Here is a 14,050-nt window from a genome sequence, read left to right as displayed (position 1 = left end):
GGATTCTAGTTTGGATAAGCCAACTCTAAAAAGACATTGAAATTGGATTTTCTTAAGTAGCAATAATGGTATAGTAGTTATGTTTTAAGAAAATGCAACCATGAATACATTGAGTCCCATATCTTAGTCTCTAACTTCTTTATCTAATAAAAGGAATCAAGACTTCTTGAGAACATGTTGATTCCAGGAATGAAGCAGGGAAAAATACAAGAAAAGTGTGGAATATCTTATGGCACCAGAAAGGAAGAAAGAGCTCACAAAAGGGCAGAATTTTTTCAACACAGGAGCCAAACAGAAGGAGCTCCTAATGGCCAAAGCTTAAACTTTGGATTAGAAAATAAATATTGATAATACTAGATTATAATCTATAGAATAAAGTGAAAAATGAGTCTATATTAATACAGTTGAGTAATTTGGAAGGGATATCTCTTCCTTATAGTACAATGCCAATTAATAAACATAGAAAAAGGAAATAGAGGACCACTATTAGCTTCCCTTTAAAGGCCTGGCTAAAGGACTTTAGTTATCCTAACAAGACGACATGGAAAATAGCATCTGTGGACTGGCATGATTCATGGCTGTCTTTCAGTGTTTCATTCCAAGGCTAAGGCTTTGCCATGGGGTCAGTGGATTCTGCTTTCCTGTTGTGATGGACACTGGGAACAAGTCCCAGATTCCCCTTCAGTGAAGTCATGTTGCCTCAGCTGTTGGGAGTACTGTCAGGAGTCTTTAGCTGTCACATTCTTCAGAGATTGCTGCAGCTACAGGAAGCTGCTTCATCCCAAATCATGCTCTTTCCCAGGTTGGCCCAAGTTTAAAACCCAATATCTAATATGAGGACATAAAGGTCTGGCCATTCTGGTCCAACTCAGCTTCAGAGCAACCCACACAGTCAGTTAAGATTGTCAGTGCAGAGCAGACGTTTGACCTAGCAGTTAAGACACTGCTCAGGATGCTGGATTCCTTATCAAAGTGCCTGGGTTCGAGTCTTAGCCATACTCTGGATTCCAACTTCCTGCTAATACATACATCATCAGCAAGTGATGGCCCATGTACTTCGGTCTCTGCTACCCATGTGGGAGATCTGGATTGAACTCTAGGTTCTCAGTCCCAGCCTGGCCTAGCCCTGGCTGTTGCAGGCATTTGGGGAGTGAATCAGTAGTTGAGAACTCTCTCAAATAAATAAATAAATGAAAAATTTAAAAGAAAAGATTGTCCTTGGGCCTATATCATATCTCAACTCCCTCTGCCCTGTTAGCATGCATACCTTCCCTTCCACAAGCATTGGTTTCAAGAGTACTACTTCGTAGGCACCTTGCCAAGCTCCATTTTAGCTGCTTCCTGGGCAGCCCAATCTGAAACACCTGAATGGCAGTGACTGGGTTATCTGTAGGCTGGCTCCAAATCCTTTAGTATATTTTCCACATTCAGAGCACTGGTCTAGGGTCCCTGGTCAGTGTATTAGGGGTCCTCAGAAGAGACCACGTCGGGTCACCTCTCTACACACGTTTTAACACCAATTTTATTATCCTGAAATGAAAAATTATTTAGTTATATATTTTAAAATTGATTAAATAACACTTTTAAAAGGGAAATAAATGAAACACAATTGTTGACGAATAATATATATTCCTATATATAAATTCTCTACTATGACTACACTAGGCAGTATAATGAAGCAGTCAGATGCTTGTATCTAAACACAGGATCACCATGAATTTGGCAGCTCTGAAAGCAATGCTGAAGAAATCACATAGACTCTCAGTCCTCAAGCATGTCTCTTAGGAAGCAGGTATATTATTACCCAAGGTTCTTACCCATCAAGTCTGATAATGCTGGTATGTTTTTTATCTCTCCCCAATAGGATTAGACCCATTATCAGGCGGCAGACTTGCTTGATCATGTACTTCTTACTGGCCACCTTCTTGTGTCATTTCCTCACTTTCTTATGGCGGTCCCTGCATCTCCCAAATACAGTATTGGCATTCAGACCTTGGTCTCAGAGTCTGCCACTGGGAGAACCCAAACTAAGGCCCTTATACTAGAAAAAACAGCTGAATATTAATGAGCTAAGGATCTGACTTAATAACTTAAAAAAGAACAGAATAACCCCCAAAAGTAGAAATGGAAATGATGAAAATAAGAGCAAAAATAAATAAAAAAGAAAGCAAAGGTAACAACAGGGAGGTATCAAAACAGGCAAATATTATTTGAGAAAACTGGAAAGACCCATTAAGAAAAAAAAAAATGTAAACATGGAAACAGCAGAGATCAGAGATAATCAAGGAATGCTTACAAACTCCATTCAGTAAGTTGGAAAATCTAGATAAAGTGAACATAGCTTTAGAAAAATAGAAGTTATGGGGCCGGTGCTGTGGTGTAGTGGGTAAAGCCACTGCCTATGGGCACCAGTTCAAGTCCTGGCTGCTCCACTTCTGATCCAGCTCCTTGCTATGGCCTGGGAAAGCAGTAGAAGATAGCCTGAGTCCTTGGGCCCCTGAACCCGCATGGGAGACCTGGAAGAAGCTCCTGGTTTCTGGCTTCGAATTGGCCCAGCTCCAGCCGTTGTGGCCAACTGGGGAGTGAACCATTGGATAGAAGGACCCTCCCCCATCTCTACCTCTCTCTGTAACTCTGACTTTCAAATAAACAAATAGATCTTTAAAAAAAAGAGAGAGAGAGAGAGAAATAGAAGTCACAAACTGACTCAATAAGATATGGCAAACAGGAAGTCCTACAACTTTTTTTAATCATTTAAAACTCTATCCACAAAAAATTACACAATCAGTCCAACCAACTTTTTGAGTTCCACCAAACATCCAAGGACCAAATAATTCCAATCTTATTTTCCCTTCACTAATAGTGTGAATGCAAATTGTTATAGTCACCTTGGAGAGAAATGTGGCAACAGCTAGACCAGCTGGAGATGTGTATCCTCTCCTACCCAGGAATCCCATTACTAGGTATTACCCATGCAAGAATGCTCATAGTAGCAAATTTGTAATAGTAAAGAATTGTAAAAGGCCTAAATGTCCATTGATAGAAAAAAATTGTTAATAATAGATAGCAGTAAAAAAGAATAAATTATAGCTTGAAGTATCAATATAAAGGATCTTCACAAACACAATATTGAGCATAAAAGCAAATTGTGCTGGCACCGCAGCTCACTAGGCTAATCCTCCACTTGCGGCGCCAGCACACCGGGTTCTAGTCCCGGTCGGGGCACCAGATTCTGTCCCGGTTGCTCCTCTTCCAGGCCAGCTCTCTGCTGTGGCCCATGAGTGCAGTGGAGGATGGCCAAGGTCCTTGGGCCCTGCACCCGCATGGGAGACCAGGAGAAGCACCTGGCTCCTGCCATCGGATCAGCGCGGTGCACCAGCCTCAGTGCACTGGCTGCAGTGGCCATTGGAGGGTGAACCAACAGAAAAGGAAGACCTTTCTCTCTGTCTCTCTCTCTCACTGTCCACTTGGCCTGTCAAAAAAAAAGCAAATTGCACAATATTGAGAGAATTATACTGGCACCAAAGAGTTAACATAGCAGGTCCAAGACTACCATCCTTAGGAAGGCCTGCTCATAACGATAGCTGGTGCTGCAGACTGGGGCTTTAACCCGCTGTGCCACAGTGCTGGCCCCAACGATCTCTATATTTAGAAGTGGAAAGAAATTGGCTCTAATCCTGACTTCCTACTTACAAGCTGAATGACCTTGGCAAATTATTTAACCTCTTTGCCTCAGACTCCTCATCTGTAAAATGGGTACATTTGGCCTTCCTCTTCATTCATGACTCAGGTTAATAGATTTTACTTCCAATGTGCATATCTACCAGGACTCCATATTAGAATAAATACTCCTTTTCCAAACTCCTCAGCACTTTGTACCTGCTTCTATGGAGTTCAAATTGTACCTGAGTGTCTGACGCCATCACGAGATTGGAAGAAACTTAAGGGATCAGAATTGTCTGATACAGGTTTTAGCAGAGTAGGATTTTGTAAAAGTTTGATGAAGGAAGAGGGATGCAGAAAGGTACTGAGAAAGCAATGTGATTAGACAGGAGAGGTACAAGGGCACGTCGCAAAGTTTGCAGAAACCTGGAACTAAAAGGTGAGTTCATTGTAATGTAAAAGGTTTTGGAATCCATGCAGCTTTTTCATTATGTGCATCTTGCATGAACCTTTGAAGGTCTTTCATATGCATAGATTTCAAAAAAATGTTTGCACCAAAATAGCTATCTTTTCATTTGATCTTCAATGAACTGTTTGAAGTACCCTTGGGCACTTGCTGTGACTGAAGCTATGGCACTCTCAAGATATGGCTACTGCCAAGATCTGTGTTGAGTCTGAGATTTATCTAACCTTTAAGTAAACAAGGTAGCCTGCCAGAAGTTGATAGTTGCTGGCAGAAGATACCCTATTACTGACAGTAATAACAGTAGCCAGAGTACCAGCACTTGTGCCAGGTCCTGAACTCCAATCCCCACAGGGTGATACAAAGAAAGCCAGATACATACACATACAGTGGAGGAACCTGAAGCATTTATAACGAGCAGTAAGTCTGCCCTTTGTTCTTTTTGTTTTTTTTTTTTTGGTGCCGAAACCCAGGATCAAACCAGGGATGCCCTTTGTTCTAATTTAGAGATATGACATCTTCCAAGATTGTTTGCTGTACATTGTTAGTCTGGAACAAAGGCAATCACATATGCAGAGATGCTGGAGACCCAAGGGGAGTTGCCCCCCAATAATTTACATCTTTCATTTTGACACCATCTTAGCTCTTGATGAATTTTTGGTGAGTATGCCACTCCATCTGTCACTGATTATTCTGACATAAACTGAGACCAAATCCATTCAGTCTCACACAACATTTAATTAAAGACACCATCAGAACTTCAGGTAACAGGATGAACAGTTAGTACTGACCTCATGCATGTCTAAGGATGGATCTGGCCAGTTAGAAGAATAAACAAACCATCAGGATCTGCCTTAGAAAGCCAGTGGCATTCTCAAATTTCTGTACTGACCCTGTACTTGGCCCAAGGCATAGCAGGATGTATTAGTGATTACAAGACTACACCTTGGTTCAGAAGGAGAGTTAGGAGCAGCTATCACCCATAACCATCTGGCCAGTGAGTTGAAGCTGACTTCTATGTCTTCCAGGGAGGAGGTTGAGTCATTGATGACTTCAACTCAAGTCAGGAACAAAGTTCCTTATCAACATTTTTTATAGACTGAGAGTCAAGACAGGTATAACCAGCTGCAGAATGTGCATAAACCAATTTGTTACTCTTCCAGGAAGTCACTGCCAGTAACCAAGGGTTGCCCCACTGTGCAGTGATCCTCAAAGTGGTCTGAAGGCTGTAGGATCTACAGATGGTATTTCCTTAAACACTTGAAGAAGGATGCTATGACCCACCCCATGGGCTAAGGCACTATGTTCCCACAAGGGTTAATACCTGGCTTCCACACAAGTACACTCTTGGAGGCATGTAAGTTCCTGGCAAGAAAGTGATCGGTGGTCATTTGGAGACACAGGTTCATGATGTCTCCAATATGCCTCCTGGTAGGCCTTAAGAGTTCCCTGTTCACTTAGAATTGAGACCAGTCCTGTTTTTGGAAAACTGCCTGAGGGCAGTTAGTCTAACCTAATCCATAATTGCATGTCACCAGCCAGATGGCATTTGTTCAGGTGCAAGGCAGTAAGGCACGCGGATCTGGCTGAAAAGCCCATGAGAGTATTTCAGGCATGGAAAGCCAAGACACTCTGGCAAAAAATAAATAAATAAATAAACAAACAAACAAACTAAATGAAAGATCTCCATGAGTGAGATCCCAGTGGAAAGAACAGGTCTTCAAAGAAGGAGGTACCTTTCTCTGAAGGGAGGAGAGAACTTCCACTTTGACTACAACCTTGTCTAAATATGATCAGAGTCGGTGAACTCAAAAGGCTTCCATAGCCTTGGCAACTCATGACAAGAGCCTAGGGTGATTACTGACGCCATCAACAAGAGTGGCAATTTGTAAAGTCAGCAACAGGAGTCACTGTGCACTTACTCCTCATGTAGGATCTCTGTCCTTAATGTGCTGTACATTGTGATTCAATGCTATAACTAGTACTCAAACAGTATTTTTCACTTTGTGTTTCTATGTGGGTGTAAACTGTTGAAATCTTTACTTAATATATGCTGAACTGATCTTCTGTATATAAAGAGAATTGAAAATGAATCTTGATGTGAATGGAAGAGGAGAGAGAGAGGAAAAGGGGAGGGTTGCGGGTGGGAGGGAAGGTATGGGGGGGGAAGCCATTGTAATCCATAAGCTGTACTTTGGAAATTTATATTCATTAAATAAAAGTTAAAAAAAAAATTGTGTAATTGGATATTTTGGATATGATATAAATGCTCTTGATTTCCACTTTTTTTGTGAGTGGGAGTGGCCAGCATTTAATGTTGGGTGGCCACCGGCAGAAACCACTACTCTGTTTTCAGCTTTACAGGTTTTCAAATGTGATTTTTGGGAAACTAGGTCATCCTGACCAGGCCCCATATATTGAGGTCTGGATGGATTTTTTCGTCAACCCCCCCAACATGGCTGAAAGCCAGCCTAAAGAAACAGGTAAGGTCATCAAACAGAAATAGTGTATTGGCGGCCGAAGGGAGGATAAGCCTCCACTTCAGTTATTCCAAGTCCGCCAGAGGATTCAGATGTCCTAGACCCTCCCTGATATGGGATCGTGCCAATGACCCCAAGTGCCCCTGATTTCCACTCCAACGTCCCCTGCAGGCCTGCTGACCCCTGTAACTCCGAGGACCTCGGAGCGTCCTCAGTGGGCTGATCAGGGTCAGGAGGAGACTGGCCTCATTAGTCCTCTGCACACACAGTGGGATGAGGTATCAGCTTTACCCACAGCTGCCGGAGGTTCCAGCTTCCACTCAGCCCCTTGCTCCAGTCCTCCCTTTACGCCAGGTCGCCTCCCCATTTGGGGAAGGCAGGCCCCCCTGCATGGTCTATATTCCCTTTTCCACTAGTGATCTGTATAATTGGAAACAGCAAAACCCTTCTTTCTCGGAAAAACCACAGAGTCTAATCTCTCTTCTTGAGTCTATTATCTTCACTCACCAACCCACTTGGGACGACTGCCAGCAGCTTCTTCAGACGCTTTTCACCTCGGAGGAGAGAGACTGCATCCGGTGAGTGGCCCAAAAACTGGTCTTGGGTCCCGATGGACAGCCTTCCTCTGAACCCATCAGACAGGAGAGAGTATTTCTCCTTAGCTGCCCTGATTGGGACCCAAATGATGATGGAGGTAGGGAGACTCTCGAACGGTATCACCAGATTTTTTTTTTTTTTTTTGACAGGCAGGGTTAGTGAGAGAGAGAGACAGAGAGAAAGGTCTTCTTTCCGTTGGTTCACCCCTAAATTGTCACTACGGTGGTGCGCTGCACCGATCCAAAGCCAGGAGCCAGGTGCTTCCTCCTGGTCTCCAATGCGGGTGCAGGGCCCAAGCACTTGGGCCATCCTCCACTGCCCTCCTGGGCCACAGCAGAGAGCTGGACTGGAAGAGGAGCAACCAGGACAGAATCCGGCGCCCTGACCAGGACTAGAACCCGGGGTGCCAGCGCCACAGGTGGAGGATTAGCCTAGTGATCTGCAGCGCTGGCCATCACCAGATTTTTATAAGGGGGGTACATGCAGCAGTAAAGAAGCCAACTAAGTTATCTAAGATAAGTGAGACCATCCAAAAGCTGGGTGAGTCCCCGGCGGCTTTTCTTGAACGCCTCTTTGAAGCATACCGCGTGTATACTCCCATAGACCCAGAAGCCCCAGAAAATAGTCGCGCAATTAATGTGGCATTTGTGTCTCAGTCAGCCCCCGATATTAGATGTAAGTGACAAAGATTGGAAGAGTTTGAGGGAAAGCTTCTTTCTGAATTGGTAGAGGTGGCTCAACAGGTGTAAAATAAGAGAGATAATCCTACTACTGTCCAGACAAAAAAAGATGGCCAGAATTATGGCAGTAACCTTTAAAGAACAGAAAAAAGACCTTAGTGGTTGGGCCAAAGGCCCAATAAGGCAAGAGTGCCCTTAAGAAAAGATCAATGTGCCTTTTACAAGGTAAACAGACATTGGAAAAATGAATGCCCTAAAAGAAAACAGAACAAGGATCAGAGTCTGCCCCAATTTTGGTGAAAGAGGGTGACTGACGGAGCCGGGGCTCCACACATTTAAGCTCCCAGGAGCCCATGGTCACATTAAAAGTAGGGGGCAAGCCTATCAGATTTTTAGTAGACACTGGTACAACTCATTCAGTGTTACAAAAAGCAGAAGGACCAGTTATGGAGGAAAAGGCTCTTATCCAGAGGACTACAGGAAAAACCAAAAAATATCCATGGACAAGAACTCGGATCACCAATCTGGGAAGGGGGACTATTACTCATTCTTTCTTGGTGATGTCGGATTGCCCCTACCCCTTACTGGGGAAGGACTTGCTCAAAAAACTGCAGGCTACCATACCTTTCCATGGAGACTCAGCTGACCTGTCTTTTAACTCGTCCACTCTCCATCTTGCTTACATGCCCCGTCTGAGGAGTATCTTTTAATAACTGAAACTAAATCTATTTCACTAAACACTGATTATCTCAAGAGATTAAAAACAAAATCCCTGAGGTTTGGGCAGAGGACAATCCCCCTAGGCTTGCTGCCCACTGGCCCCCCATTGTTGTTCAGCTAACCAGCTCTGCTGAGCCAATCTGAGTTCGGCAATTTCCAATAAGCCTAAAGGCAAAGAGAGGGATAACTGTTCACGCTGACAGACTGCGGGAGTCAGGCATCCTAATTCCCTGCCAGTCAGCATGGGCTACACCTCTGTTACCCACTCAAAAGCCTGGGACCTCCGATTACAGGCCAGTACAAGATCTATGAGAAGTCAACAAACGGGTTGAGACCATTCACCTCACAGTGCCTAACCCATACACACTTCTAAGTCTCTTGCCTCCTAGCCATCGAATGTACTCCATCCTGGATTTAAAGGATGCCTTCTTCAGTCTTCCTCTGGCTGCAGTAAGTCAACCCATTTTTGCCTTTGAGTGGACAGACCCTGAAAAGGGTTTTTCAGGACAATTAACATGGACTAGATTGCCACAGGGATTTAAAAATTTCCCTACCCTTTTTGATGAGGCTTTGAATCAAGACCTGACCCACTTCAGATAGCAATACCCAGAGGTTGTACTGCTACAGTATGTAGATAACCTCCTCTTGGCAGCAAAAACTGAGGCCAAGTGTTTTGAGGCACCGAGGGCCCGCTCCAAGAATTGGTGGGCCTAGGATACCGTGTATCTGCTCTGAAGGCCCAGCTCTGTACGCCCACAGCCACCTACTTAGGGTAAGAGCTAAGAGAAGGGAGGAGGTTGTTGTCTTCCAGTCACATAGAGGCCATTCTCAAAATATAACCAAAAACAAAATGTCAGGTTAAGGAGTTCTTAGGGGCCGTAGGCTACTGTTGTCTTTGGATTCCGGGCTTCACAGAAATGGCCCAACCCTTATATGCCAACACTGGACAAGAGGATATTCTCCAGTGGACTAAAACAGAGTGAGGCCTTCCAAGCCCTAAAGAAGGCCCTCACAAGTGCCCCAGCCCTGGTCCTCCCAAACTTATGAAAGCCCTTTCAGTTTTATGTGGCATTAGTTTGGGGTATTGCAAAGGGGGTCCTAGCCCAAGCCTTGAGACCATGGAAGAGACCCGTGGCCTATCTATCTAAAAAAACTGGACTATATAGTTGCCGGATGGCCAGGATGTTTGAGGGCTGTGGTAGCTATGGCTATCCTCACCAAGGAAGCCTCAAAGCTGACTTTGGGTCAGCACTTTTAAATAGTACCGCCACACTCAGTGGAAGCTTTATTGCAGAGCCCCCTAGAGAGGTAGCTTTCCAATCCAAGAATCACCCAATACCAGGTACTGCTCTTGGATCCATCAAGAGTCAAATTCCTAAAACTTCTGCTTTAAATCCCACCACCTTGCTTCTTGATGATGATCCACTGGAGCCCATCCACGACTGCAAGGAGGTGCTGGAGCCCTTTACCAACCTGAGGGTGGACCTGACTGACACCCCACTCAAGGACCCACATGCTGTTTTGTTCACTGACAGAAACAGCTTTATCTCTGAAGGCGGAAGGTACATGGGTGCAGCCGTAGTCACTACCTCAGAAGTTATTTGGGCTCAAACATTGGGAAATGGAACTTCTGCTCAGAGGGCTGAGCTAATAGCACTAAGTCAGGCCTTAAGATAAGAGTAGGAAAAAATCTGTCAACATCTACATGGACAGCAGGTACACTTTTGCCACTGCCCATGTTCATGGGGCTCTGTATAAAGAGAACTTTTATAACATCTGGAGGAAAACAAATGATGTATCCGAAATCTTGGCCCTCTTGGAAGCAGTGTGGCTACCAAAAAAGATAGCCATCATTCACTGCAGGAGACACCAAAACTCGGAGTCCCCAGAGGCAAAAGAAAATGCATTTGTGGACAAAACAGTTTGGGAAGTTGCCTTAAAACCAGTGGGGCTCCCCCATATTCTCCTCGTTGTGCCCATCCAAGCTCTGCCAAAAGCCCCCGTCTGTACAGTAGAGAAAAAAATCAAAGGACAGTCACTGAGGGCTACGAAAGACCTCGAGGGATGGCTGTGCCTTCCCGATGGGAGGCTGTTCCTCCCGACAGCAGTTGGCCAGAGACTGATAGAACAAGTCTACCACAGCACCCATCTAAGAAATACGACATTGACTGAGTTACTACAATGCTACTATTACATTCCTGGACTGGCTCAGTGGACGCACCAAGTCTCATCCTGATGTCTGATCTTTGCCCAGGTAAACCCAGGACAAAGAGGTGAGTTGGCCAAAGGGATTCGCCTGCAAGGAGAGGCCCCTGGAGAACATTGGGAAGTGAATTTTACTGAGATATTATCTGGAAAATATGGTTACTGTTATCTTCTGGTTTTTGTTGATACATTTTCTGGGTATAGAAACCTACCCCACAAAGGCAGAAACAGCCCAAGTAGTAGTAAAAAAATTAGTCTCAGGCCGGCGCCACGGTTCACTAGGCTAATCCTCCGCCTTGCGGCACCGGCACACCAGGTTCTAGTCCCAGTTGCCCCTCTTCCAGGCCAGCTCTCTGCTGTGGCCAGGGAGTACAGTGGAGGATGGCCCAGGTGCTTGGGCCCTGCACCCCATGGGAGACCAGGAGAAGTACCTGGCTCCTGCCATCGGATCAGCGCGGTGCGCCGGCTGCAGCGGCCATTGGAGGGTGAACCAACAGCAAAGGAAGACCTTTCTGTCTCTATCCCTCACTGTCCACTCTGTCAAAAAAAAAAAAAAAAAAAGTCTCTAAAACTGTCCCCAGATTTGGCCTCCCACTAACAATGGGGTCCAACAATGGTCCTGCATTCATCGCTCAAGTGACTCAATTACTAAGGTGTTAAAGATAAGTTGAAAGCTACATTATGCCTATAGACCCCAGAGTTCATGACAGGTAAAAAGAATAAATAGGACCCTAAAAGAAACTTTGACAAAATTAAAGTTAAAAACCTGCAAGAACTAGGTAAGCCTCCTTCCCTTCACTCTATTACAGGCACGGTATACCCCTTATGTAAAGGGCTTAACCCCTTATGAGATAATGTTTGGGAGACTGCCACCCCTACTTACCAAACTAGGGGTGGATCAGCTGGCAGAATTGGATGACTCCCTTAAGTTGTTATAGGCTCTTTAGACGGTCCTGCAACAAGCCCACACCCTGGTGAGAGCTATGCGACCGGATCTTCTCCAATCAACCCCTAGTGCCAACACTTGTAACCCGGAAAATGGTGTGAATAAAAAACCACTACCCTTCAACCCTTAAGGCACGGTGGACTGGACCCTTGCCTGTAATCTTGAGCACACTAACTGCAGTCAAAGTAGCAGGAAAAAGCCACCACACTCAAGTAAAAAGAGCCTCATCATCTGTAGCCCAGAGCGATGGACCGCCAGCCCTACAGAAGACCCGTTAAAGAGAAGACTTTCTGTGCTAAGTATGTTAGTGTTTAACATGCTAACAGGGGACAGTGTGGACTCACCTCACCCACACCAATTGGTTAACTATACCTGGGAGTTGCATAGGACTGAGGATGGCACTGTCATTGTAAAAAATCTCCTTGGTTTCAATTTGATCTTTGTTCATTGTTTGGATCCAGTACTAAAAAAATTTGCTACCAGGGAAAAGGGAGACCACACCTGTATTACTCAACGGGGCCCTACCCACCTGCCCTACATTGTGGGGAAGCTTGGGTAGCACAAGATCTTTCAACAGGCCAGTTGTATGTCTGTCCCCAAGGTTCTCCTAAGTGTGAGGGAACAGATCAACATCACTGTGCTAGCTGGGGTTATGAGACCATAACAGACTGAACTAAGACCACCTTATAAGCCTCTCCCGAGGACCCAAACAAAAAAGATACCAAAAGAGCCAGTGTAATCCCATTATCATAACAGATAAACAAGGCAAGGGGTGGGCAACTGGACACACTTGGGGACTTAGACTGTATGTACTTGACTATAACCCAGGAATAAAATTCACTATTCAACGTTATCCACCAAAATGAGGCCTTAATCCCATCAGACCAGGAAAGGAGACAAGGTTACATTTACCACCTGCGACGCCCCCTCCTGCTCCTCAACCTGCATCCAGTAACTCTCCGGTTCTCAAGCCCACGTCACCCTTGACATCTGTTACAGAGAGGCCAACAAAGCAGACAGAGTTAAATGCCCCCTGTCGTCCCCTACTGGACATACTGACTTCTGTTTTTACTTTCCTAAATGAAATTAATCCTAATGCCACCCAGGATTGCTGGCTATGTGTGGACCCAAAGCCCCCTTATTATGTAGGTGTGGGAACAAATGCTTCTGTGGGCATTCATTCTTCTGACATTTGGAACTTCACTGCCAGTCAAGCCCAGCAACAAAACCTTTGCCAATGGGGAAAAATACCAAAGCTCACTCTTGGAGATCTCCAAGATAAAGGCACCAGTCTACTGATTAGAGGGTTTCATGTCCAACACTCTCCCTATCAAGATTCATGCAGTCAATCTATATCTTTGAACCCCTCTAGCCTGGGAGATCAAAACTACCTTTAGCTCCAGAGGGAACCTGGTTTGCATGTACCCTGGAAGTTATTCCTTGCCTCTCAAAGGTGGGACTCAGTAAGTCCAATCAGACAGAACTGTGTGTACTAGTACACGTAATACCTCAGGTGTACTATTATTCTGGGAAAGGTGGAAGGGAACATCTGGGATCCCTCCACAGAGAGAAGAGAGCCTCAGTACTGGTCCCTCTGCTGATGGGATTAGGGATTACAGGCTCCACTGCAGTTGGAACACTGGCCCTGCTCACTGGTCAACAAAATTTCAAGACCCTAAGCAGACAGGTAGATGGTAGTCTAGTGGAGTTAGAGAAATCTATAACTCAGCTTAAATCTTCACTCAACTCCTTGGCTAAGGTGGCCTTACAAAATCAGAGGGGCTTAGATCTTTCATTCCTAGAACAAGGAGGGTTATGCATGGCCTTGGGAGAAACTTGCTGTTTCTACGCTAACCACTCAGGGCTGATTAAAGACAATTTAGAGCTGGTTCAAAAATAAAAATAACAAAAAAAGGGGATATAAATGTTATCAAAACCTGTTCCCATGGTCACCTTGGCTAACAACACTTATCTCAGCAGTTGTTGGACCCCTCACCCTTGTACTTATAGGACTTTTTATAGGGCCATGCGTCCTCAATTTTCTCTTTACCAGCAGGTTAAATACAGTCAAATTATTAATGCTCTGAACTCATTGCCAACAAAGTCAAAAGGAAGGAGAAGGGCCCCGCTAGGTGTTGGGTCAGCAAGGCGAGTCAATGGTTTGAATCCAGAGTAAAACCAGTGGGGAATGTGACAGGGTGTCTAAGTTTAAGGTTTTCCCATGGGACACAGCCTGCCCGAGTGGTTATAGGTTATCTTGGTTGGTTGTTTCAGAGCAGGAACTGTTCCTCTGAGA

This window comes from Oryctolagus cuniculus, chromosome 1 (assembly GCF_051225735.1).
Source record: "Oryctolagus cuniculus isolate XC-2025 breed Fujian yellow rabbit chromosome 1, ASM5122573v1, whole genome shotgun sequence".
NCBI classification, from domain to species: Eukaryota; Metazoa; Chordata; class Mammalia; order Lagomorpha; family Leporidae; genus Oryctolagus; species Oryctolagus cuniculus.
Note: the sequence above shows the minus strand (reverse complement) of the source record.